The sequence below is a fragment of the Colius striatus genome, chromosome 17 (assembly GCF_028858725.1).
Source record: "Colius striatus isolate bColStr4 chromosome 17, bColStr4.1.hap1, whole genome shotgun sequence".
Lineage (NCBI taxonomy): Eukaryota > Metazoa > Chordata > Aves > Coliiformes > Coliidae > Colius > Colius striatus.
This window is the reverse complement of record NC_084775.1, coordinates 9,758,363-9,782,486: the sequence shown is the minus strand read 5'-3', so window position 1 is coordinate 9,782,486 and position 24,124 is coordinate 9,758,363. Positions and strand designations below refer to the sequence as shown.

At 41.8% G+C, this 24,124-nt stretch overlaps 1 protein-coding gene across 18 annotated transcripts in view; it reads left to right on the top strand.

The window, feature by feature from the left end:
- FBRSL1 (fibrosin like 1) overlaps nt 1-24,124 on the top strand; it is a 524,940-nt gene that overhangs the window by 1,364 nt on the left and 499,452 nt on the right. The window lies entirely within an intron of this gene.

Below are 24,124 nucleotides of genomic sequence, written 5' to 3'. Positions count from 1 at the left end.
TTGCATTGCCAAAATGTTACTTTATCTGTCTCCGGAGATTGTTAGCAAATGGCTAGTGTTTGACATTTTGTGGAAAAGAGATGTTTAAATGGATAATAATCCCTTGGTTGTAATTCCCATTTTTGAAGTAATTGAACAAATTCTTCATCTCTTGTTGACTGTACATATTTTTCTGGTGTTAATAGGCTGGCAGAAAATATTGCTTGTCTAACTTATTACAAACAATATTTGCTGAGCAAATACCGCGTTGCCTTGTCTGAGCTAAGTTAAGCAGAGCAGGAAATTTAATATTTTCAAAGGGGCATTGACAAACTAAGACTTTGGCTTTTGATTTTTGCTTTATTTGTGTACGAGGGGAAGAAGTGTGTTGTTGAGAGAAAGCACCTAACGAGTCACTTGATGGATGTAAAAACTTAAATCTCGGTAAACATGAGGAATCCTGGTGCCTCTGCCCACTTACCTATGCCGCACCATGGTAAAAACGTGGACAAAGTTTTGGGTGCTCTCCCTACTTCATATTTCCTGTCAAGATTTCCTTGTCTATCTGTTCACCTGAGTTAGCGATGAACGGTTCTGTGCAGTCAAACAAATAATCAAGGAATTGTCCCGATGTCTTTGGCGAAGACTTTTGAGATCTTATTTTGTTTCTGGACTTTGCTTCTCCCCAGCCCACTTCTCCTGCCATGCAGGCCTCTTGTGTCTGGTGGCATCTTGACTGTCAGGAGTTTCTTTGCATGTAGAACCTACATCTCAAAGTCTTAGAGATGGTCCTCATACACCCACAGAGATGTTGGTGGTGGCCTTGGTCATCTACTCTGGTGTTGGGACAGTCAAAACTTTGCTTTGAGTTTCTGCTCCGGAGGAACATTGAGCCCAGCAGCCCCTGAGCAGCACTAAGTGTGTAGGTACCAGCGTGGGAAGATGATTTGTGTTACCTTGGCGATGGCTGTTCTTTGGCCTTTTGCAGCATCATTTGTGGTGTCCTGTCCTGACAGGAAAGCCAACTACTTTGTCTACAAAGAACTGATAATGAGTGAGCAACCTGCTCTGCTTTCATGTACTTCTAAAACAAGCCCTAGACCTGTCTGTATTTTCTTTTGTTTTTCCTTCTTGAGCATGTTCTTAGTCAAATAAGCATCAGCAGATAGGTCCAATTAAATCCCTGAGTCTCTACTGAGTTGTCAGTGAGGAAAGTAAAATTCATCTTCCTGCAGAAATTTTCTACCATGATGAGCACATTATCAGGAAATAGAATTCAAATGATAGTGCAGTCCCTCCAGGGCTGACAGGGAAAGCTCCGGGCTTTTCAAATGGGATAAGCCTTGTTATCAAATCAACCAAACCGTAACCTTGATAATAGGGCTCACGAGGACAGAAGGTGACCTTAAACTTCTGCCACCCCCAAGTACATCTGTCTGAGGAAGCAGTTCTGGTTTTTCTTTAAAAAAACCCAAAAGTCTCTACAAAACTGTTCCCTTTCAAACTCTTGCAAAATACTTCAGTACTACCTGAAATAATTGGTTTGTTCTGTATTTACCAGCATGTAAGAGAAGGCATGCACTTCAGCATCTCTGATAGTAGCACCTTGAAGGGAATAGTGTGAGCAGAATTCATGTGTTTCAGGTTTCTTTTAGGAGGCCTGTTGTGTTTTTGGTTCTCAGAGAGCCCTAATGATCGCTTGCATTTCGTAAATCCCAACAGCACTAAAAAGGAGAAAATACTCTGCTTTGTGTGGACTTTTCCATGCAGCGCTGCCTCTGACCATGGCTGGTGTCTGGCAGATGTGATGCAGCAGAAAGGGAAAGGTATGATTAAGACAAAACTACTTTAAAGCAATATGTGGCCATGTAAATGATGGAAAAGACAAGGTCATTTTGTGTGGTGTGGAGCTGTGCTCTCCAGTGAACTTGACTGCAACAGGTGGTTTTCTTCTTTGGAGATTTGTGTTTTGGTGTGTATGTGTTTAAAAGTATTTAAAATTTTGAACATAAATAAGAATTGAAAGTATGTTCTCGAGGGGAAAGAAATAATAACAATGAGTACACAGCCTAGGGACGGTACTGAGACTGAGAAAGTCTGGTTTATTTCATTTCTAATCCTAAAAGGACCCTTTATTTCCTATGTGGTAGTTTGTTGTGATCCTTCCTTGTGTTGTTCTAGGTTTGTTTGTCGCTTAATGTTACAGTGATCTGTGGTTACATTTAGTACACTAGCTAAGCTTTGGGCTTCCCCATGGGAAGTAAATTTCGCGATTGTTAGGCGGAACCTAATGATAGAAATATTTTGGAGAGGTAAGGTGGTGTTTGTTTGTTTTTCTTTGATTCTCAAAATATTGTGAATTTCACTTCCTGACTGAAGCTGGTGTTTCTGTAAACAGAAGGTGCTTTATAGAATAAATATATATATTCTTCCTTCATATTGACTTTGTGGTATGAGCAGCTTAGGTTAATGCTGAGGGATGACTTTATGAAGTCTTCTTTAGCTCTTTGGTGTGAGTTTTAAGCATTCTAGATTTTAATTTAACTCATGGCAATGTTTTTTGTCAGATGTCATCTGAAAATACTGTGTCTTGTTTTGGTGGTACTTGTGACTTGACTTAGGCAACCCCTATCCCACCATCTTTCACATAAAGACAAAGTTCATTTTATATATAGATATATATATATATATGTGTGTTTTTTAAATAAGGAAAAAAGGAAAAAATAAAAGCCCTCAGATAAACCAGCAGCAGCTTCTCTCTATGTGTAAGACAACTTCCCCTTTCCCTTCTTTGCCCTGAATGTTCTTGTTGAAATCTGGCTCCAACTCGGGTTACATGCAGCTGATGTGTGTGCAGTGGTGTTTACTTTTGTCTTTTTTTTTTTTTAATACTCAGCCACTGAACAGGACTTTGGAGTTAACAACCTGGAAACTTAATTTGCCCTGACTCGCTGGCTTGAGATGGCTGGCCAGCCAGACAGGGAGCTACTTGAAAACCATCCAGGGATGGTACTAGGCAGGAGGTGGTTCCTGTGCTGAGGGTCAGAAAAGCTGGTGGGCTGAGAAATGGGGGATTTCTTGGTGCCTTCCAAAATGAATGGTATGTATGTGAGTATGTGTGTGTATATTCATTATGTTCAGACGAAGCTGCTAATTATTCTTGAAGGTGATTGGTGAATCAGAGCGAGAGAATCTAAATGAGTGAGTCGGTAGTTGAGGGCTCTCTCTGATCATAGCTGTTCCTTTCAAGTATGAAAAACAGCACTAAAAGGGAACTTCATCAGAATGTTAATGAATGCAATCTTTGAGAGCAATTGTTCTCCCAAAGTAGTTGGAAAGACAAGGGGTTGTGTTTTCTTTTTGGCTGTTGTTTATCATTTTTACAGATTCCAGCAAAGCTTTGGAACGCTGTATGGAAATTTTAACTTTCCTGGTGTGTGTGTGTGTATATGGAGTTTTTAGGAATGTTTAACCTATTTATAGAATCTTGTACAGAACCCATCCGCAAATGTGTGTGGAGCAATGTGTTGTACAGAACTAGATCTCCCAGCTGAAGAGAAATGGATCTTGACTTGTGCACGTCATGGTGAAGTGGTGGTGCTGCCCATACAAGTCAAGTTAGGGCCCTGCTGCTTTTGGTCACAGACCCTAAGGAGATTAAGGTTTTGCACGCTTACTTTTGTTCATGTGCAGAGGTCTGGCAATGCTAAACTGTGGTCCCCTTTCTGTGCTTTACACTTGAGTGTGGCAGAATTTAGCCTAATGGTGACAGTAGTCTTCTGGACAGAATCCATAACTTCTTCAGCTGTTATCTTGATAAGGCTGTTTTCACATGTGTGTTGTACACTGTGCTGTTACTGTTGTTCTGATCTCTCATTGATAAGAAAACCAGTGTATTTAACTGCAGCTTCCTGTTCCAAAGGTTTTGTGCTGGTTCCACTAACCTAGCTATGTAACTTCTCATTTATCTTCTTGTCTCTTTTTATGTACTTTTCAGCTTAGTTTTTTTTTCTATAGCTACTTCTAGGTTTTAAACCAAATTTCTAGGTATTTAAGTATTTTTCTCATTCTACTTAGTTGTGAAGTAATGGTGAGTCAAGTTAGTGTTTCTGATGGCCAGGTTATTGCTTTTAAAAAGTGCTTTTAACCTCAGGAAACCTAATGATTTTCTGGATGGTACTCTAAAAGCTCTAAATGCCTTTTGGTTTTCCCGAAGGCTTGGTAGTTTCCATTGATTTCTTCTCCTAGCTGTTGATAATTTGCATCTGGTCCAAAGCAGGTACTTAAATATTTTTGTTGTTGTTAATGAATAAGAGGTGGTTAATGCAGAGCTAAAACAGAGAGGTGAGCTCTGGAAGTCTTGAAGTATCTACTCAGTCAGTCCAGGATCTGAGGTAGGTTCTCTGCAAATCACGATTGGGTGGCAGGCAGTGCCAGGGTGTAGCTCCTGACTGGGCTGATGCATACAGCCTGGGTCAGGGCACATTTAATGTGGCTGCAAAGGCATCCAAGAAGGGAAACAGTTTGCTTACCTGAGACTTGGCTGTGAAAATCCCAACCAAGCTCAGGGACCACCTTAATCCTTACCTGAAGTGTCATTTTTAGCTCAAACTGTGCTTTACCCTGTCTCCTGGGTTTTTTGAAAGACCTCTTAATATCTTGCTAATTTTTCCCAGAACAGTTTCCTGTAACATAACTGCTCAGCCTTTCTTCAGCAGTCTAAAACCTGAGGTAAAACATGAGCTGAAGCTTGCTGAAGTGGCAAGTGGACCAACCACCACAGAGAAATTGATCAGGCTGGTGTATTTCACTTAGTTTCTTTGGTAGATTCTTGCTTGCTCTGCAGAAGTGCTGATGTATCACACAATTGTACCTCTTGAAAGATTCATATAAGTACAGAGATAGCATACCTGGCCTGGAGACAGTTATACTGATATAAAGTTTTTGAAGTGGTTTGTTGTTCTCTTTGTTTTGTTTTCTCTTGGTATTCTCCTGTTCCCCTCCTTGCTATATATTGGTGTGAGGTATTGAATTCTTCAGGTGCAGCTACTGCAGGCTAGTCCTCCTGCAGGAGGCTTAACAAGATGTGCTAGGCTTTACATGCACCTTGACTGGGGAGAGTGTTCCTGAAGTGTGCTTATTGCTTCAGCTTCTTTAATTTCTTGTCTTTATCCCGGTGATACAGATTTTGGAGAACATGGTGTAGTTTGTCTGTGGTGCTGCAGCACGGACTGGAGAGTGAACAGTGTGAGCTGAACTCTGTGTCCTGCTTGATGCAGTATTTTTTTTAAATAAAGGTTTGAAATACAGTACGTAGGACGTGCACCTTGGTATCAGTTGTATGTGAACATCCAGCTGTAAGTGAGAACAATTTCCAATTCACTGCACTTTAATGCTTCCAGTTTATCATGGTAAAGGTATAAAAGAGTTTTATGTAGGTGAAGTGGCTCTTGCTGTTTAAATATCTTCTGGCTCTGCTGTGTTCAGCACAACGGGGACTGTGACCACTCTAGCTGTACTTCTCACATAAAGAAGAGTCAAAGCGCTGTTTTACTGGCCCTGTTCCATCTCCTTGAAAAATAATCTCTTTTCTAAAACTAATGAACTATTAAGAAAACTGTTAAGATGCTAAAAGGAGAGTCAGTCTTCATGTTATTAATCCAAAATGTTTAAAATGAAGGAGAGGGTTAAACATCTTCTGAGCTGCCTAGGCAAAACCAACCTGCCTTTAGTTGTCTGTCCAGTTCCTCTGGTGCAAGCAATTGTGAAAGCTGGGCAGGTCCGAACTGCACCGGCTGCAGGGCTCTCCCACCCTGTGCCCAACCAGGCCAGCAGATGTGTTGAGCTGTAATGACAGGCAAATAGGTGCATGTCAATTTTTGCAGTCTTAATTAATTTGTACTGAGTGACTGGATCTGAAGTTCAGAAATACCTGGTGAAAGGGGTGCAGGGACAGCTATGTGCATAGTGCTTGCCTGATACGATACAAATAGAGTTTCCTTTGTAGCTCTGTCTTGCTTCAGGCCAAAAAAAGGACTTAACTTGAACAAAAGTTGCATCTGCAAAGTCAGTTGTTGGCATGGATAAGGGATCCAAATGATTTCTCTGAACTATTGGCTGCAAAACATGGGCTTATGGCACCATTTCTGTCTCTCTGTTCGTACTCAGAGCAAAGCTTTTTTAATCTTGTGCTGGCTATCTATAGTTGTGCCACATAAACATGGCAATTTGAAGTAAAATGTTCTAATTTGAGAACTCCTGTGTACTCTCAGCTGGGTAAGAGAGCTGTGCTTGGGTTCCTTTGCTCTGTCCAAAGCCTGCCTTGCTCTCTTCTGAACAAGTTATGAATGTCGGGCATTCAGGAAAAAAATATATGTAGTGCATTTGTGCCTATAGTCTAAATGGGAAGTTCACAGTGTTTGCAGTTGGATAACATCATATTATCATCTTCTCCAACAGATGATCTTTCTAGCTTCATAAAAATGTGACTTTAAGTGTTTGACGTTTGGTTCCCCTCCCCCATTTTAGGTACAGATTGATTTGCTCAAGTGCTAGCTTATCCCTGATCTACTTTGTACTTAGTGAGGAGATACTTAGGTTAGGAGGAAACATTCAGCCCAAGTTGGGAAGCAAATGATAATTTGGTGCTGAGGGACATCAAGCTCTTTTCTTTGACTCTTTCCTGTTGGTTACTGAGGCTTCAGCTTCTGTCCTGGTATCTCTTAGTTACACTGGGGAAGTAAACCCCGAAGAATTTTAAAGGAAGAAATGTCTCAAATTTTACAGTGACGTCAAGTGCATCAGCTAATAAATGTGTTACTGCTGTTGATTTTTTTGGTGACTCATATTTCTTACACTGCTGTTGAAGAGGATGGACCTCTTTATCCTACTTAGTCTGAGTACATACTTGCATTCAGGGGGAGCAAGACTCAAGATAGTGTGCAGCTAAAAGATGTTTATGGAATCAGTCAAACTAGATATAAAATAATTATGGTGTTTTGGCAGCTTGTTAATAACTTGCAGTCATTGGAAGAAATGGAGTGATGGTGTTCTTGGTCCTTGATGGAACCTTGGCATTTCTTTGAGGTAGTAAAATTAAAGGAAAAATGGGAAAGCCATTAAAGTAGTTGGACTTGGTGCCTGGGAAAAATGATGGGCTGCTTAATTGAAAAAGTGCTTCATTCTGGTTGAAACTCATTGCAGTTCAGTTCTGTCCACTTCCTTGTATCTGTAATGGAGAAGGAAGAGGGATGATTCCCCCCGAAAATCTACCCAAGAGAGGGTTTTTGGTGTCACTCGGTTCTTCATCTTATCTGAATGAAGTGACAGGAAATCCTACGGAGCATTAGACATGAGAGAAAAGTCTTGTCACCTGTAATGACTAAAATCCCCTGAAGTGTTGCCAGCGTGTACTTTAGGAATCATATAATTATATGATTATTGAAAGAGACATAAAAGACCTCATGGCAAAAACCTTAGAAAGGGGGAGGGAAGGGATCCATATGCAAATGAAGATACACAGAATTTGCTCTGTCTTTTTTTTTTCTGGTTATTTTTCAGTCCAAAGCTCAGTAATTGCTTTTGTGGGGATTACTTAATAAAACTGAGGCGTGCAAAGGAGGGAGCAGTAGTTTATGCAGTGTCACAGGGCTGGCTCACAATCCTACCCAGCTGGAGTAAAAATGGATTTTTTAAAAATAAAACTTCAAAGTGGGTTTTCTGCTAACATAAAATAGCTATTTGTTGTAACGTTAACCTACAATAAAAGTGTTTTGTGGTCTGGTGGTTAGCAGAGGGGTCCGGAAGTTGAGATACCGGGGTTTTCTTTCTGACTCTGCCACAAATTTCCTTTCCGAGCTCCAAGTGACTCCTTGCATCGCTGCCTGTGCCACCTTGGCTCCTGGTACTATTGCCTAGGTACCTGATGGGAGGCTGGACTTGCTGCTCAGGGAAGCTTATGTCACCCGTCTGATTCAAGGGAACTGTCTCTTAACTCTGGCATGTGTAATTGAAATGCATGCTGTGTTTGTATAGGAGGTGATGGGAGAGCCTCGGGTGAAAGAGGCTGCTCCTGCCATCAGTGTTTAGGAGCCACCACAGTATTCCCTCTTTTGTTGTCTTATCGGGTGGGGATGTGCCTGCCCATGTGCCTGGGACCCTGAGGATGGGTTTTGCTTGGGTATGAGCAGTGTGCTGCTTGTGACCATGTGCTAGATGTTGTAATGGGGAGCAAGTATGTGCATTGGTGTCTTCTGGGCTTCATTTGTCACTTCAGTAACTTAGTCAAAGTCTTCCTGTGTGAACTGCTGGTGAAAGAACCCCTCTGCCTCACCTCAGGTTTGTGTGTGGCCTGTAAGCATCTTTCACTTGGGATATACTGACCCAGTGCAGTGCCCTGCTGAGTGTGTTATGCTCCGGGTACCACTGCAACTATAGGTTTAGCATGAGATTTTTCCAAGCTTTAGTTCTTTATCTCTTAGACTTAAAATACAGACCTTGACTTAAGGCTTCTTAAGTTCTCCTAGGCTTCATCAGTCTTTACTGATGCTCTGGATTAATAACCTTACTTCTCACAGAAGCATTTGTTCGTGCATTTACCAGGAAACTCTCCTGATGCAGAACAGACCCATATCTCAAAAGAGGTTTTGTTGCAAGTCAGGCAAAAACCCTCCGTCCTTTTTTTCTCAGGCTTAAATAAAGCACTCAGTGCATTTAAAAAAAAAGAAAGAAAACCCCCTCCCAACCCTGCTGTACTGCTATTAGTGTCAAGTTACCGAATGTTTTCCAAGATCTCTCCAGGAAAAAGGAATACCATTTTCTCTGGTATTCTAGTTAGAAGCTAAATAGTACCAAGTTGTGATGTGAGTTTGCTAATGTGATTTTTAGCTGAAAATGACAATGGTTTCCCAACCAGATGGATTCTATAACTCTCCTGCTATCAACTCATCCATCAAACTCCACAGATGTCTGTATGTTCATTATAATGCACACATGGTAATGTTGTTGATTGCATCAAACAAACTGATAACCCTATTCAAGCCCTATTAATGCTCTCCAGGCAGCCCTCCTGGTGTGTTTGATGGTGAGGGGGGTAGATGGGGGTTTTTAGTTTGCAGGCTGTCCCTGCAGTTATTAAACGGGACTTTGGTGCTGAGCTACTTAGATCCCTTCCATTGCTATGGGAATGGCCACATCTGCAGGGTCCATGTAACTTGTGAAAATGAGAACTCTTTTGAGATGACTTTGAGAGAGGCGCTAATGTTTCTGACACTGTTTGAATTGGGAAGAGGGTTAATGAAACAGAAATGAGAGCCTCTGGGCTGCACATGGTCTGTAACTTGATTTCATACAGCTCGTGACTTTTCTTCCCTGTCATTGGATGACACTAATTCACACAGGGTACAAATTAAGAAGTCACACAGGAATTAAAATTTTATCTGCATCTATCAAAAATACAGACCTCTGTCATTAAAAGGTTCCCATGCACATTGCACAGTCATCATCGTTACAAAATGTTAGGCTTTTGCTAAAAAGATCATATTTTCTTGCAAAACTGCAGCTGTTGAATAGGACACTGTCTAGAGCCTCATGTTAACATCAATCCTGATTGCCTCAGTTAGAGAGCTTTTAGCAGGTGTAGGACATGCCGTTTCCAAAACAGAAATTACGAACAGAGCCTGTGTAAACTAGTTTAAACGCTGAGGTTGTACCTCAGATCAACAGCTATATGTAGTTTGTTTTCTTGATCGGTTCCCAAGAATTATTTCTGAAGTTGGTCTTATTTTAAAAAACAAACCGTTCACACAAGCTGTTTCCTGACACAGCATCTTTGGTTTCTTAGCTTCATCCATGTTGTGTCCTGAGGAATACATTGATGGCTTGTGAAGTCTCTGAGCATATTGCCTTTTTTTCTCCTACCTAGGAAGAGCAGAGGATTGTCATCACTGGGCTTACAAAGTTTCTGGTCTCTAGGCTCTGTGCTGCAGCTCTGAGGCAACCGTGCCACTGGATTTTTAACATCTCAAAATGATTTCTCTTGATGCTTGAAATCTGTTGTGTAGCTCGGATGAAGCACGTGTGTGTGGGTCTCTAGGAGAGGGTTTCCAAGCCTCCCTGTTGGACATATGTGAGGTCTTTGCTGGTTTCCTGATCAGTGCTTCCTGGTCAAAGTATATCAGTGGATTTTTCTTTACCACTGCCAAAATAAATGCTGCAGACCATCCAGGGCCAGGAATGTCATCATCACTGAGTTACTGAATTTCTGCCTGAAGGTCAGCTAGCTGTGACTGTTACTAAAGAACTGTTTGCTGATATATTTATGGTCTGCACTCTTACACCTCGTCTGGTTGCATGTCTTCAGTGTAGTTTTGACATAAAAGTATGTGGTCCAAACAGGAGTATGTTTTATGATACTTCATTGTAACTTTGTAAGGTTACAATCTGAAAAAAGACAGGGTATAGACTGCTGGTGTTTATTGGTGTTGAGTACGTTGTACTGGTCATCAAAAATCAAGTTATTTGGTTTACTTAATAGTGTTGCCAGAAAGATGGGTTCATTCTTTCTGCCTTGGATAGCAATTGGCAGATATTACTGCAGTTGCTTGGAGATGAGAGGTCTATGTTCTGTACTAATGGGACTGAAAGAGAACCCGTTTATGCACAGTAGCGTTGGGAAGCGAGCAAGTAATATGGAGTTACTGGAATAAAATGGGTAAGCTCACATGCTGATCTCACACTTCAGCCAACTGCATCTGGTTTTCAGGAAATACCAGATTTGAATTGAGTGGAAACAGGCAGCAGAGACTATATCAGGAAGGAGGCTGCTGGCTGGCTGTGCTGCCGAGGGGCTAGTAGCTGTAGAAATCTGGCTATTGCTGCCACCTGTGTCACCTCAGGCTGGGTGGACATCTGTGTCCCTGGTGTACTCATCCTCCACAGTGGTGGTGATGTGGCCAGCATCTGGGGATGGCCTTGTGAAGCGTGGGAAGGTGCTGTAATGTGGAGCATACTTCAGCATTTATGCTAGTATATGGGCAGCTTCTGGTGGTGTTTCCTGCAAGTAAATGAAGCTTGCCTTTGTTTAGGGTGTTTCTTGATTTGATTTTGACGTAAGTCTGAATTTCTGTTAAATACTAATAGATGAAATTTCACTGTTTCACCACTCTTAATTGGGCAAAAAGGAGCAAGTTCTGAGGAGAGGGAGTAAATTTTTGTCTTAAGCAGCAGATGAATTCTTTTTGTTCTTTTACATCTCTTTCCATGTGTACATATGTGTGTTGAAATTCCCATTCCCTGTTTATGAATGTTTAGCAGATGAAGTCACTGGTGGTTTTCCTAGTATTACCTTTGTGATGTTCAGAACAGAAGCAAAATATGATTCTTCATTCAATCCCTGCTGAATACTATAGGAATAATGAGTCTGTGCCTAAAGTGTAAACCCAGACACAAAAAGCAAGTCAATAACAATACAGACCTGGGGGAAGCAATACAAAGTGTAGCTTATTTTACTACTTTTACTTGAGCATCCTTGTACTTGTTTAGGGTTGGGTAAGGGTTAATTATGGTGTAAGACTCCCCTTTCTGATGGCAGGAAGTGGAATGTGAGTGTGGGGGTTTCCCTTTCCTATGGTAGAGGGATGCTCTGGGGAGGAGGGCAGCTTGTGGGCAGTGTACTCCAGTCAGCACCTGGAAATGAAAAAAACATGGGAAAAAATAATATTCTGGCTTTATGTCTTCATGGCCATGAAGCCTTTTAGAAAAGAATAAATGCTGGTGTCTTGCAAAGTATTTCAGATGCTGGTAAAAGGAACAGAAATGGGCTGGAGGTTTTCCCTACTAGTGAATCAACTCCTGTTGCTTACATTCCCAGCAGTTATGTACAGAGGTTTGGGATTTTTTTAGACTTTCTAGTTCTTCTAATAATATGTTGTCAAGCGTTAAAGCTGAATGAGCTTTAAATATCACCTGTGCTTAATAGTGTTTGATCTTTCTGTTTTGCTCCTCCTGAATAAAGGAATAGTTCTCTTTAGACTATGGTCGTTGAAATGGTTTGTCTCTATTTTAAAATACAGAATGAGAATATAAGTGCTTAGTTAGCACTTCTCCTTTTAATGTTGAAAGTTAAGTTTCTTAATGTAGATTTTTCTAAACAGCATGTGTGCCTGAAAGATGTAATTAGTGTTGATATTTCAGTATCTGGGCTTGTAATTCAGCTTTTTTTAATAGGGCACCAGGATATCAGCACTAAATGTGAAGAAAATTGAACCTATACCCAAAGTAAACACATGTAACTTTCAGAAACAACTCTGAAACTTCAAACTGAACTACTTCTTGGTGCAGTGCTTGTCCTGTGCTCAGCGTGCCCTGTAGAGGGAAAGGGGAAAATGGTATTTAATTAATGCTTAAGTAACACCTTACTCAGCTTTCTGATTTGAGAAGAATCTGCCTAGGCGTTAAACACATCCTGGCCAGGGCAGATAGCTGTTTGGTTGATATTTTAAGTCTGATAAAGCATTGTTCACACCTTCTTGGAATGTAATATAGGAATAAATGGGAAACCCAATCTCCTTAGCACTGCATGTTGCACAGACAGGCCGTGCTCTGCAAGAGGGATTTATTTCATGCGTGGTGGCCTAGATGGAAACAAATGTGTAGAAAAGGGAATTATGTAAAATTGAAAGTGACAATTATGCAAACATTCCGGTTGAGGAAGAAGTAAATTCTTCTCTTTTTCCATGTGCTCAGCTTCAGAGCTAATGAACAGCCTGTTGGGCTCTTTGGACTGTGTGTGTGTGTATCTGTCATCTCTCTCTCATCTCGACTGCTTCTTGTTTCGCTTTATTTATTTATTTTTTTCCAGTTTGACCTTATTTTCCCTTTTGTTCCATCGAGTCATTCAATCTTCTTACCTCGGGGTTCATTTACCTTGCCAGAGGAAATGTTAGCACCCTTCCATTTAGGAGCCTGGGGCTGCATCCTCGAACCCTTGCAGTACAGCACCGTGTCCTTTGCAGTACAGCACCGTGTCCTTTACTCTGCCTGGGTATAGGGACACGGTGGCTGATGGAGCCCACATCTCTTTATTCAAATGATTTTTTATTGTTTGTTTTTGAAGGGAGGGGAAGCTGATGAGAAAGGAAACAAGCTGTGAAAATAGCTCTGTATTTAGACACCCTTTTGCAAAGCTAAATGACTTGATCTTCCATGCTGCTGGGTAATTCCCACGCTTGGAGAACTAAGGAAGAGGGGCTGTGACCACTTTAATCTGACATAAGTACGTGTTTTTGCTCAAGGGGATGGTCCTTTCCTGCTCTGGCTGCTTGTCCCGATTGCCTCCCTTGTGCCAGCATTAGCATTTATGCTGCCAGGAAAACTAATTCCCTGGTTCTCTGATCTGGCTTGCTGCATGGCCACACAAATGTCCTTCTGGCACAGGGGAGGTGGGATGCAGGGGAGGAGAGGAGGTGGAGCAGATGTGTCTTGATTAAAGAAACCCTGCAAATACAACCTGAGTCTTTGTAGCAGGATTATACCTACATATTCTTTCAGTGGTTTAGGTCATCTTTTAAGTCAGGAGTCTACTTAAATGGATGGTGTAAAATGATGATAGTGCTCCAATGAATCTGGTTCCAGTTAAGCTAGTGAAGTTGGGATGATGTGGTCAAATACGGGGTAGTGGGGGGTGGCAGAGAGTGGAAAGGGAGTACTTGGAATGATGAAACCTCACTTGCAATTTAGTTGCTCCGAAAACCCAGTTTCTACCTTGTTTTCACTGATTAGCTTCAATGTGACAGGGAGAAGAGGCAAGCTTTTGTTTGTGCTTGCAGTGGAGGAGGTATCTAACCCTTTTAGTGGCAGAAGGTTGAAAGTGATTCAGTCTCTTAAGGGCCTTTAGAGCTCAGTTTGCACAAGACTTCTTTCTTTTTGGTTTTCTGTTCATCTTTTCTTTCAATTCTAAACTATTTCTTGTGCATGTGTTGTATGGAGAAGCCCCATTGAATCCAAAGACTTGAGTGAAGAAGCAGTTCTTATCAGTGTCATTTTCCCTGATGTAATCACATGGAGGGATTGAAGAAAGCGTCAGGAGGATAAGATCAGTGTTTGGGCCCAGCTAAACAGTGACTGCTGCAGAAAATGATTTTAGTGGAAGCTGGTTGCATGGGGAGGGTGAGAAAATTGCACATAAATTGTGCAAATTCCTACATAAAAAGCTTTTAATTGCATTAAAAGAGGGGGAGGGACCTTCTTGTGTGCACATTGGAGACTTCAGTGAGCATATGTAACCTCTGTGGCACAGTAGTCATTGACCTTGTCAAATCATGCCATTGGAGGTCATGTGTGGTGAAGTGGGTTGCCACAGGGGATTAGCACATCTGGACGGAGGGTTTTTACATCTGAGAGTACATGCCAAGTCCTATCTCCAGCAGTGCATATGGGTTCATTGGCAAACCCAAGGAGAGAGAAGATGGGAAAGCACCAGCCAGTAATGCATGAGAGAAACCTGTCTGGAGCCAGAGGCTTTCTTGACCCCAGCTGCAGAAGGAATAGCTGGTTTACACCAAGGACTCCCAGCTCCAAGGAGAAGATGGACTTGAAATTTAACCATGAAAAGCTTGCAGACTTCCCTTGGTAAACCCATAATTAGGTAGCCTTGGATACGAGACTGTCTTTTTGCCTTGGCTTCCCTGATAATTTCATGTGTTCAAGGCATTGTTTTACATGCTGCAGCTATTGGTTTGGTGCGAGCAGGTACAGCTTTGTGCGGGTGGCAAGTTGATTTGCTTACATCCTTTGTTAAGGTCAAGTTCTTGTATTTTGGAGTGAAAATATGAGTCAAGAATTATAATTTGTGTTATATCTCAGAAAATAAGAAATGAGTTGACAGTGGTGTATCAACTCTTTTATAGGACTTCACACTGTCTAGATGAATGAAGATATTAGACCCATTTCAGAAACAGAAGCACTAAGCACAGGGAAGATAATTACTAGCAGCTGATCCATTTGTATGAAAAGAGTATTCAAGACTTTAACTTTTCTGCTTTATCGAAGAGTTTAATAGAGAGCTTGCTGACATAACATCCTTGAAGACTAAGCATTTAAATGTGTGGTTTTACACAGACCTGTGCTGCTTTGCCTCTTGTATTCTACGGTTCTCTCTAAGTTGATTTAATATCTTCTTTGTGGGATATGAAATTAAAAGAAATTTATCAATACTTTCAGCAGGAAAATAGTTGTTATCTTAGTAGGTAAAAGTGGCATTGAAATTGAAGCAAGCTAGTCTGTGTGTTGCCAGTAAGGGAAATACTTTGTTGCTGACTTTCATCACCTCCTGGACGAGGGGAGAAATGACAAATGCTTTTGCTCCTGCCTTAGTTTTGAGGACCTTGTAGTTACTAAAAGACTAAACAGAGATGGATTTTATACATATACTAGGCAGGAAATGGTGAGTTCTACAAAGTTAAGGCTTTTAGACTGTTTGAATAATATCAGGAAAATGATACGGAAGGTCAGTTGTTGAAGGGACTCTGTTTAGGAGAGAGTACCTGTCCCAAGGGACAGTCAGGTGTGTAAGTGACATTGGTGACACACAGAGCAGAGATAAAACCTGTGCTGGTGGCTTCTGAGGCTTCCTTAGTAGATAACTTCCTATGAAGATGTGTGTTCAACTGCTGGGAATGGGTGTATTTTTTGGAGTCGTCTCTAGAAGTTATCCTGGGACTGTTGGCACAGGTGAAAGTCTGGTCTTGTATCGCATCAGTGGCAGAGCTCTGGATGGAGCTTGGCTTCTTCATTTCAGTACTTAAGCACCATATTGCATCTGAAATACCAGGTTGGACTTAGAGAATTAAGTGGCGCAATTATGAAGCAGAGGAAAAAAACACTTATGTGGTGGCTGTGATAGATTAGTCATTTTGTACCTCCAAATAGCCAATTATTTCTCTGACTGGCTTTTATCTGACCAATTTGCATGTGCAGTCATGGTAACTGGTTTGCAGATGAGGTGCAGAATTTCACATGGATCTGATGTTGCATTTTGGTCTCATAAGCTTGATGCTCCCTGGAAGCAAAATGCATGGATGAGGATTTCTCTGTAGTGAGTTACCACTAGGTGTTTTATATTTTTGCAGTCTCAAAGCCTTATCACACTCAAAGGAAACAAGATGGCTCACTTATTGTAGTCTTTTTCTCTTTCTTTCCTTTTTTTTTTAATATCTGTCAGGACCATGTAAAGTGGTCCCAGCTCCACAGAAGCTGCAGCACAGATTTCATTTGTATTGACATTCTCGGCTATGTACTTGGAGAACACGTTGTTTGAGGGCTGGGAACTTGATGGAGCTGCAGTGTATTTCAGAAGAGATATGAAAAGAAAAAAAATAAAGAGCTGGAGGTAAGAAGGGAAAATAAACTGAAGCAGCATGGAGTGACCAAGGGTGAATTCTTGCCTTGCTGAAGCCAGTGTCAAAACTCTCAGTCTTTACTAGTGCCAAGTTTCTGTGCCTGCTCTCTGATTTTGATCTTAACTCCACTGGTGTGCTGAAAATTAGCAAATGGTAATAGATTTAATATTGTACACCTGGAGAGCTAAGTCAAATCTTAATTTGAAGAATTTTAATTATTCAGGTAGCTGAATTTTGCTGGTAGGTTAAATATAAACTCTGTTTCTGTGGGGGATTTGTGTCAATTTAGCATGCTGTGGACTTTGTCGAATCTCTGATGTGAACAGTGTTTGAAGTGGAGAAATGATCTAAAATATTTGCCAACATCCAGATAGCTTTTTAAAAACTTCATCTGCATCAAATAAGCAAACCTTTTTTATTAAAAAAAACAGAGGAAAACCAGTTTGGAAGTGCAAGAATAAGAAGATACTTTTTCAAAAGCCTTTTTTTCATACAGGCTCCAGCAACTCATCTGTAGTTACCTTGGTCTCCAGTGCTGCTAAAGACAAATTAAGCTAATAAAACAGTATCTTGCAACATCACAGCAAATAAATTAGCTAATCTGTATGCAAATTTCTTGCTATGCCAAATTTAAACTGCTTAAGCATTTCCTCTTTGACAAGGCAGAGAATGTAACCTTTTAAAGGGTCTGCAAAACAATACCTTCCCAAGCATTCAGCAGTGTTTTACTGGATTCATAGAATAAAGTTTGTGGATTGAGAAGTATTTTAAGGAAATTGTGTAGTTATTTTCTCATGACAGCTTTGCCTTGAAGTGATAATACATCTGTATGTTAGAAGGTGGGTCCCAGGGAGGTGGCTGTGTCTACCTGACTCTGCGTGGTGTTAGGCAACTTCATTGGTAGCTGAAGGAGTTTCTTGGTTCGCATCACATACTAACCACATAGCATCTATAATAAAGTGTGTGCACATGGACGTCTCTGCATGAGCATGTGTTTTCTCTCTTAAGTGTACTTAAAATAGTTGTACCTGTCTTGAGTTTCTTGTGAACTCCTATTTGTTCCTTTGCCTGTTCTTTTGGGACTGACCTTTGGTGCTGTACATTTTTGGGGACAGAGGAGCACCTGTGAAGTCTCCTGGTCTTGCATAAAACTCACTGTTCAATTACAGATGTGCGAGCACCCAGTTTAAGTTCTCTGAGTCGTTTAAACTTGTGAGGTTTTACGTGTCCCACACTGAACATCAGTATGTAAGTTGTATTAAAACTGAGTATAAAATCAAACTTTTGCAAATATTGTCTCTGCAGTAGCTGCTCAGGAGTTTCTCCTAAGTACTTTCTGCACAGTTTGGGGGGGAGGTTGAAAAATCAGAGTTGAAAATTGGGATATGTCAAGTTTTCCCCCGTCTAGATGTTATTTAATCTCTGTCCTTCTGTTTCTTCTGTAAAACAAGGATAACTTATCTCATGGTATTTCTGCTACTTAGTAGTTGTAAGCCCTGCATGCAGGATCTTTTTGATAGGAAGTACATTAAGATTAAAGTACATAGTGTTTTGTTCTGGAGAGTTTGAGGATGAAATTTATGGGCAACCGTAAGCTGTGTGTGTGTTTATGATAAAATTGGGAGATGAAGTATAAAGGAACAGACACTGGTACTGGCTGTGTAACTCAAGATGAAGTATAAAGGAACAGACACTGGTACTGGCCGTGTAACTCTCAGCTTTACATTACAAACAGTCTCTTGTTTGTGGTGATAAAGGCAAGAAATCCAGTGTATTCTCCTAGCTACAAATAGCTATTTGGGGTAGAGCTTTTCAATTGGTAAAAATGAGCTTTTTTTCATTCTCAAATCAGTCTCTCAGCTGTTCATGTTGAAAGTGTCTTCCTTCCACCTGTTTAGTAGCTGAATTTTTATTCCTGTATCAGTAAAAAGCCTCTTTTGCTCCTGAACATCCTTGGACAGTTTCTGTTCTCTCCTCCCCCACCTTTTGCTATATTCTCAGGATTTATAGTTCGTGAAATTTTGCTCCCCACCCCCTTGGCCTAATCAGTTAGAAGGTGCAAACAGCAGCATAGCAAGGTAATAGGTTGCTTTTGATGATCAGATTTTCCCAGTGTAACTGTTCCCTGTGTCTCCTTGATTCTGTAAAACGCTTGTGAATTCATCCTTTCTCCCAGGCGTATGCTGCTCTACCATCACTTGCTGATCCAGCCGGGATTGCTGAAGCACGTGAGCGCCTTGCAGAGCTGCCCAGAGCAGATTCCTTCCCGTGCATGCTGCCCTTGAGATTTCTGTCTCATCTTCTTGGAGCTCTGCCAAGTGCAGTAGAAACCCTGCTGCACATGCACAGGGGTTTACTTCCCCCACTCCCATCTCTTCTGAGTATTATGTAAATATTAGAGGTGAGGGTATGAGCTTTGTGTACACTACTGAAGAGATTTGGAGGGGAAGACTGGCTTGGTGGTCTTGGGGTGTGATTTCATAACTAATAGCTAGAGATGTCTCTTCACTTGTGTCTAATGGATCAACTGTCTTAAAGCTTTGTGGTGACAAGATTCAAAATTGACTTTTTTTAATCTTCCATGAGGAGAAAGATGAAAAACTGAAAGATAGCTTCTTTTCCAGACTGCACACTTGGATATTTCTGTTTGCATATCTATGTGTTGTTCTTCATTCCCAGTCCCTTTCACAAACACAACTCATCTTCCTGTGTACCATGGATGATTCCCTTGTGTTTCTGAGTCAGAAAATCTCAAAGGCTTTTCATGCTTACTTAGGGAACTTGTTAGTAATACTGGGCTACTGGGGACAGATGTCCTGGAAAACTTTTCACCCCAAAACACCCAACTCCAAACCCACCCAAATTGCATAATGTATATAATCAGGGTTGTGAACAATTTGGGCTGGTGTACTGTTTAACCCATGGTGTGGGTTAAATGTTCATAAAGGGACTGTGCTAGTGCAAGCTTTACATCTTGGGAAATGAGAAAATTATAGTTTAGGCAGCTTTGTGAAAGGCCACTTTAAAAAGAGCAGAGGGCCATATTGCTGAGGTTGTAGCTGGAATAACCAGAAGAGTTATGCATGGAGGTACTATAATAATTGCTGACAGTGCTGGTCTACATCTCTCGTAATTCCTTTTATTTAAAACAAAACAGACCAAAATAAAATCCTTAAATGCAAAGAACCTTAACAGCATGGTATTAACATGCTTGCAATCAAACCAGTGTGGGTCTGGGTCAGAGCACTATCTCTAGAAGCTGTGAGAACTCCAGCTCACTGCTAAAGAGGGAATCTTGGAATGGCAGAGGAACAGCAGGGAGAAAATATTCCTTTGGGACTTAATTCCTAGTATTTTGCTGATAACTTCGTAATTCAAACAAAGAGCAGCAGAGTGCCCAGCTACAGAGAAGCAGGCAGTGGTGGTTGGTCCATGGATCGGTGTGTGGGTGTATACATGCAGTGTATTGTTACTGGTAATTTAGTCCATCCTCTGTGTGTTGTTCAGTTCTCCATCTTTCTCTGCTTTCCATGTACATCATAGATGGGGAAATTGCAGGGAGAGTTGCACAAAGCTGCCTTTCTTGTCATTTCTGCTTAAATCTCACGTGACAGTGGACAGAAGCTGTTTTCACTGCCTGAAGTGAGGGGGAGGTGAAATGGGTGGTGGATTTTTAAAGAAAACTATATATACTTATTTTTTCTGCATGCAGGCGGCTTGTGTTTGTGGTGCTGTGAACAAGGAAGCACCTCATTATGCAATCTGTGTCTGATCTATAGTGGAGAGTGCTCAGTTTCCTACTGAGTACAGATTTATCCCCCATGTCAAGGGAGTTTGAATGCCCCTATGAGTTGTAAGCCCTTTCTGATGAAGGAAATTGATTCTGCCTTTTCTTCCCAACTGGCAGCTGCCAGGGAGCTGGCTGTAGCAGGAATGCAGGGTTTATTTTGGCTCTTTGTTTATTTATTATTTTTTTTATTTCACTTTTTCTCCTCCTTTTAGTGGGATGTGAGGTGCAGAGGGAGAGGAGTTTCTAAATAGCACTAATTGCTTGTAATACTACTTCAGGCTCTCTTAGAGCTGACCGATCTGGGCCAGTCATCACCCCTTCAGCATGGCCAGACACTGATCTGAGCTTACCATACAGCCTCAGCTGTTCACTCTCATGAAAACTGAAAAAAACCCACAGTTTAACTGTGAATGGGATTTCTTGGCTTGGAATCAGGAGCTGCAGTCCTGCTTCCCCTGGAGTGGGGCTGGCCAGGTTCAGGCATGGGCACCGGGGCAGAGCCGAGCCGTCACAGCAGGTCAGTAATGCCAGGAGCTGTGCCCTGGCTTGGGTTGTGCAGCTGCACGGTGCAGATTAGCAAACTGCAGGAAATGGCAGGACCGTGCTTCCTCCATCTGTTCCTGCCTTCCCCTGCCTCCCCCATCATCCTTCCCATGGCGTGGCTTCAGAGGTGGGATGGGCATGCTGGGGAGTGTATGGACCTGCCATGGTCAAAACCAAAGGGCAGTAAGCTGATTTACAGTAAACAGTGAAAGAAGAGAGAACTAGGCATGCTTGTACCCCTGCTCGTCACCTCCTTCACTCTGAGCTTGGTGGCTTGCAGGAAGAAGCCTGGCTCACGTCTGATTCCCCTGCAGCATTGTTCCCCTGCCAGGGAGCAGGATGGAGATGAAGGAGCCTGAATAAAACATTCAGGCTGCAGGCTAAAAGCAGAAGTGGAGCTGATCCCTGTGTACTTGCGATCCAAGGAAGCTCCTGGCCAGGCCTCCCAGCAGTAACATTGTACTTGCCATGTGCTTGACTGGAGTTGTGGGAGGTCTGCCGAACCAAGGAAAGGGCTGGTGGCCTGATAGTCCTCCAGCCACTGTTCCTTGGGCTGGACTGTAGACAGCAGGTCTGTCTTCACCATCTTACTTAGTGCTACGTTTAATTCAGTCATTTCTTTGGCTGTGTGTCTCAATTTCTTGTCATTGTGGCCACAAAGAAGTTTGAGGAGTGACAGATTGAGATGGACTGGCACAACAATGCGAGCTGGGCACGGCTGTGCTGTCGGATCAGGCAGCTGCAGCATGAGGATCTGTCACTGCTCTTGCTGTTGCAGCAGCTGTAAAGGAACAGGTTTGAGGTTGTGTTTTAAAATCATACTCTTCAGAACAGCAGTTTGGATGGGGATACTGTACTGTGTTGGGGACAGAGCAGTTGACACGGGTGTTTCACATCAGGTTGTCTTCAGTCCTAGAAATGCATGGTCTCTAACTGTAAATAATTAAAAAGTAGTCTACTTCCTTGTTGATTTTTATCACCACATCCCTGGACTTCGAGTAAGTTCAAGTCCAAAACTGAGGTTTTCTTTTGTTGCAGGATCTTCTCTCATTTCTAGCACTTCTTACTGGTGCTGTGCCTGGGCTCTTTCCCTGGCTGCTGAACTCGTTCTGCCACTTTGCTCCGTAGGAAGGGTGTGGGGATGCACGGCTGGGCTGCAGCTCCCTTAACGGGCTTTGGCTGAGCAGTAAACCTGGCTTTGTGCAAAGGCTGTGAGCGAGTAACGTTATACCAGGCTGGCATTTGTGTTCACTGGGTTCGACAGGACACACGGTGTACTGCTGGCTATTGGGAACAGGCAGAGAATGAATGCCATTGTTTGCCAGGGGATAATATCTGCACAGTGTGAAAGTCAGCTGGAGACTTGACACAACAGAATTGCAGTGTGCACATGCACGTGGTGCGTGAAGCCCTCGGGACAGCCAGTGCTTCTGTCTGCGTCTGTATCTCCTGGTGTGGTCCCTCTTCCTTCTGGGTGGGGGTCAGACACGCTTCAGCAAGTCCAGGTCTGTTCAGCTGAGTTGCCAAGTCTGACTACATACACAGGATCTAATACAATATTTAATGGGGAGGATGGATGATCTGTTTTAGGTTGGTTTATTATAAGTTGCTTTCATACACACATAAAGGAAACAGCTTACAAGAGGAGAAGGAGCAAAGGTTGTCTTGCATACACACCAAAAAAGCATGGCAAAACCACATTCTAATTGCACCAGTTGACCACTATGGCTTTATTGGACTAGAGAGGAAATAGGTACCCAAGGATATGTTGGAGAGATGACTTAGTGTAGTCCAGAAGCTTACAGTTAGTTATTGCAAGTTGCCATCTTTCTGCCCCTCTCTTTGTATCTTTATTCTGTTGGGTTTTTTTCCCCATCAATCTTAATACTTTTGAGGTTTTTTGTCTGGTTTATTTACTGACTTTAGGTATGTGGACATTTGTCCATTCTCTTTCAATCCTCTTCTCCCTGGTCACCTAAAAGCTCCTTTGGCAGGAAGGAGCATCAAGCAATAGAGACATGGGCACATGTGAGCAAACAGCAGAAGGAGATTTGAATGTTGTTGCATGTTTTGAGAAATGATGATCCTTTCCCTTGAAGGGCTGAGCTCTCAAACCTGAATCTGGCAATCCCCTTAAATTGGACTTGACTTTGTCTGGGAACTATAAAACCAGCGAATTTTCAAAACCTTTTACTAATGGCTCACTGAGTGAAGATCAATAGAGATGCTGAGAGGAGCCAGGCCTGGAGAAAGAACATATAATGCAAGCTGCCTGATTAATTTGCTCTAGAGAATAAAAGCCTTCAGAGATGAGAACAGGGTATAAAATAAGCAGTTATAGACTTCCTATCTACTGAGCAGAAAATGTTAACTTCTTCAATCTGGTAAAAGGTTTCCAGCATTACTTTTGTAATACCATGGTATATTTAGTGAAGGAATAATGGGGACAAGGCCTGTTCCTCTGCCACCCAAACCTACCTTTACTTCTAATCTGTGTATCACGCAAGCTTCAAAACTGCCATATATATCTGCTTCTAATCCTCAGATTGGGTTCATGATTTCTACTGTCAGTGCAGGAGTTCAAATAGTCCTGACTGTAAAAAACAATAAGCTGTTTGTTTTTCCTTTTTATCAGTTTCAGTCTGTATTTCTAAACGCTATTTCCTCGGGAGAACTGAGAAGTCATCTCTGTTCTCTGAGTCATGTTTAACCCTCCTTGCTGGGCAATCACATCTGGGATGGAAAGTGTCATGGGTGAACAGCTGGGTCCTCAAGTTGAAGATAAGTGGTGAACAAAGAAGTTGTTAGAAGTGCAGGCATGCTTGAGTCTCACATGCTCCTAAATCAGAAGACTGATTCCCAAGCCAAGTGACATGTGTGCTCATGACATTATTTCTGTGTTGTTGAATTTTCTTCTTGGTGGCTCAAGTTGGAGAAAAGTCAGTTTTCCAAAGGAAAAGAACTTCATAGAAGCTGCTTTCTTGCATGCTCTTTTTTTGCTGTGATGCCCATGCTCAGACCATTGCTGGTGAAGAAGGGAAATCAGGAATTTTACCAAATAGATTTTGGTCAAGAGACTGGAGTTTACTATCTTCCCTCTGCTTAAACAAGTTTCTTAATCATAGTTGACCAGAACTTCCAATTTATGTCCCAGAGTGGTTCTCTAGCAGCAAAGATGTGTGGCGGTGGTTGAACAGATCCTGAGGTGATTACTTGGGCTTCCTGCAGGACTGTTTCCACTGAGAAGAAAAATGTTATCCAAAAATCTTGTTTTCATGTTTGTTCTCAAGCTACTTAACATGCATGGTTTATTTTTAGAGAAAACAATGTCAGCCAGATTTGTGCTAATTGTTGGCAATGGTATGTTAGCCCCTCAAATGCTGACAGGGAGACAATGTTTGGTGATTGCAGCCAT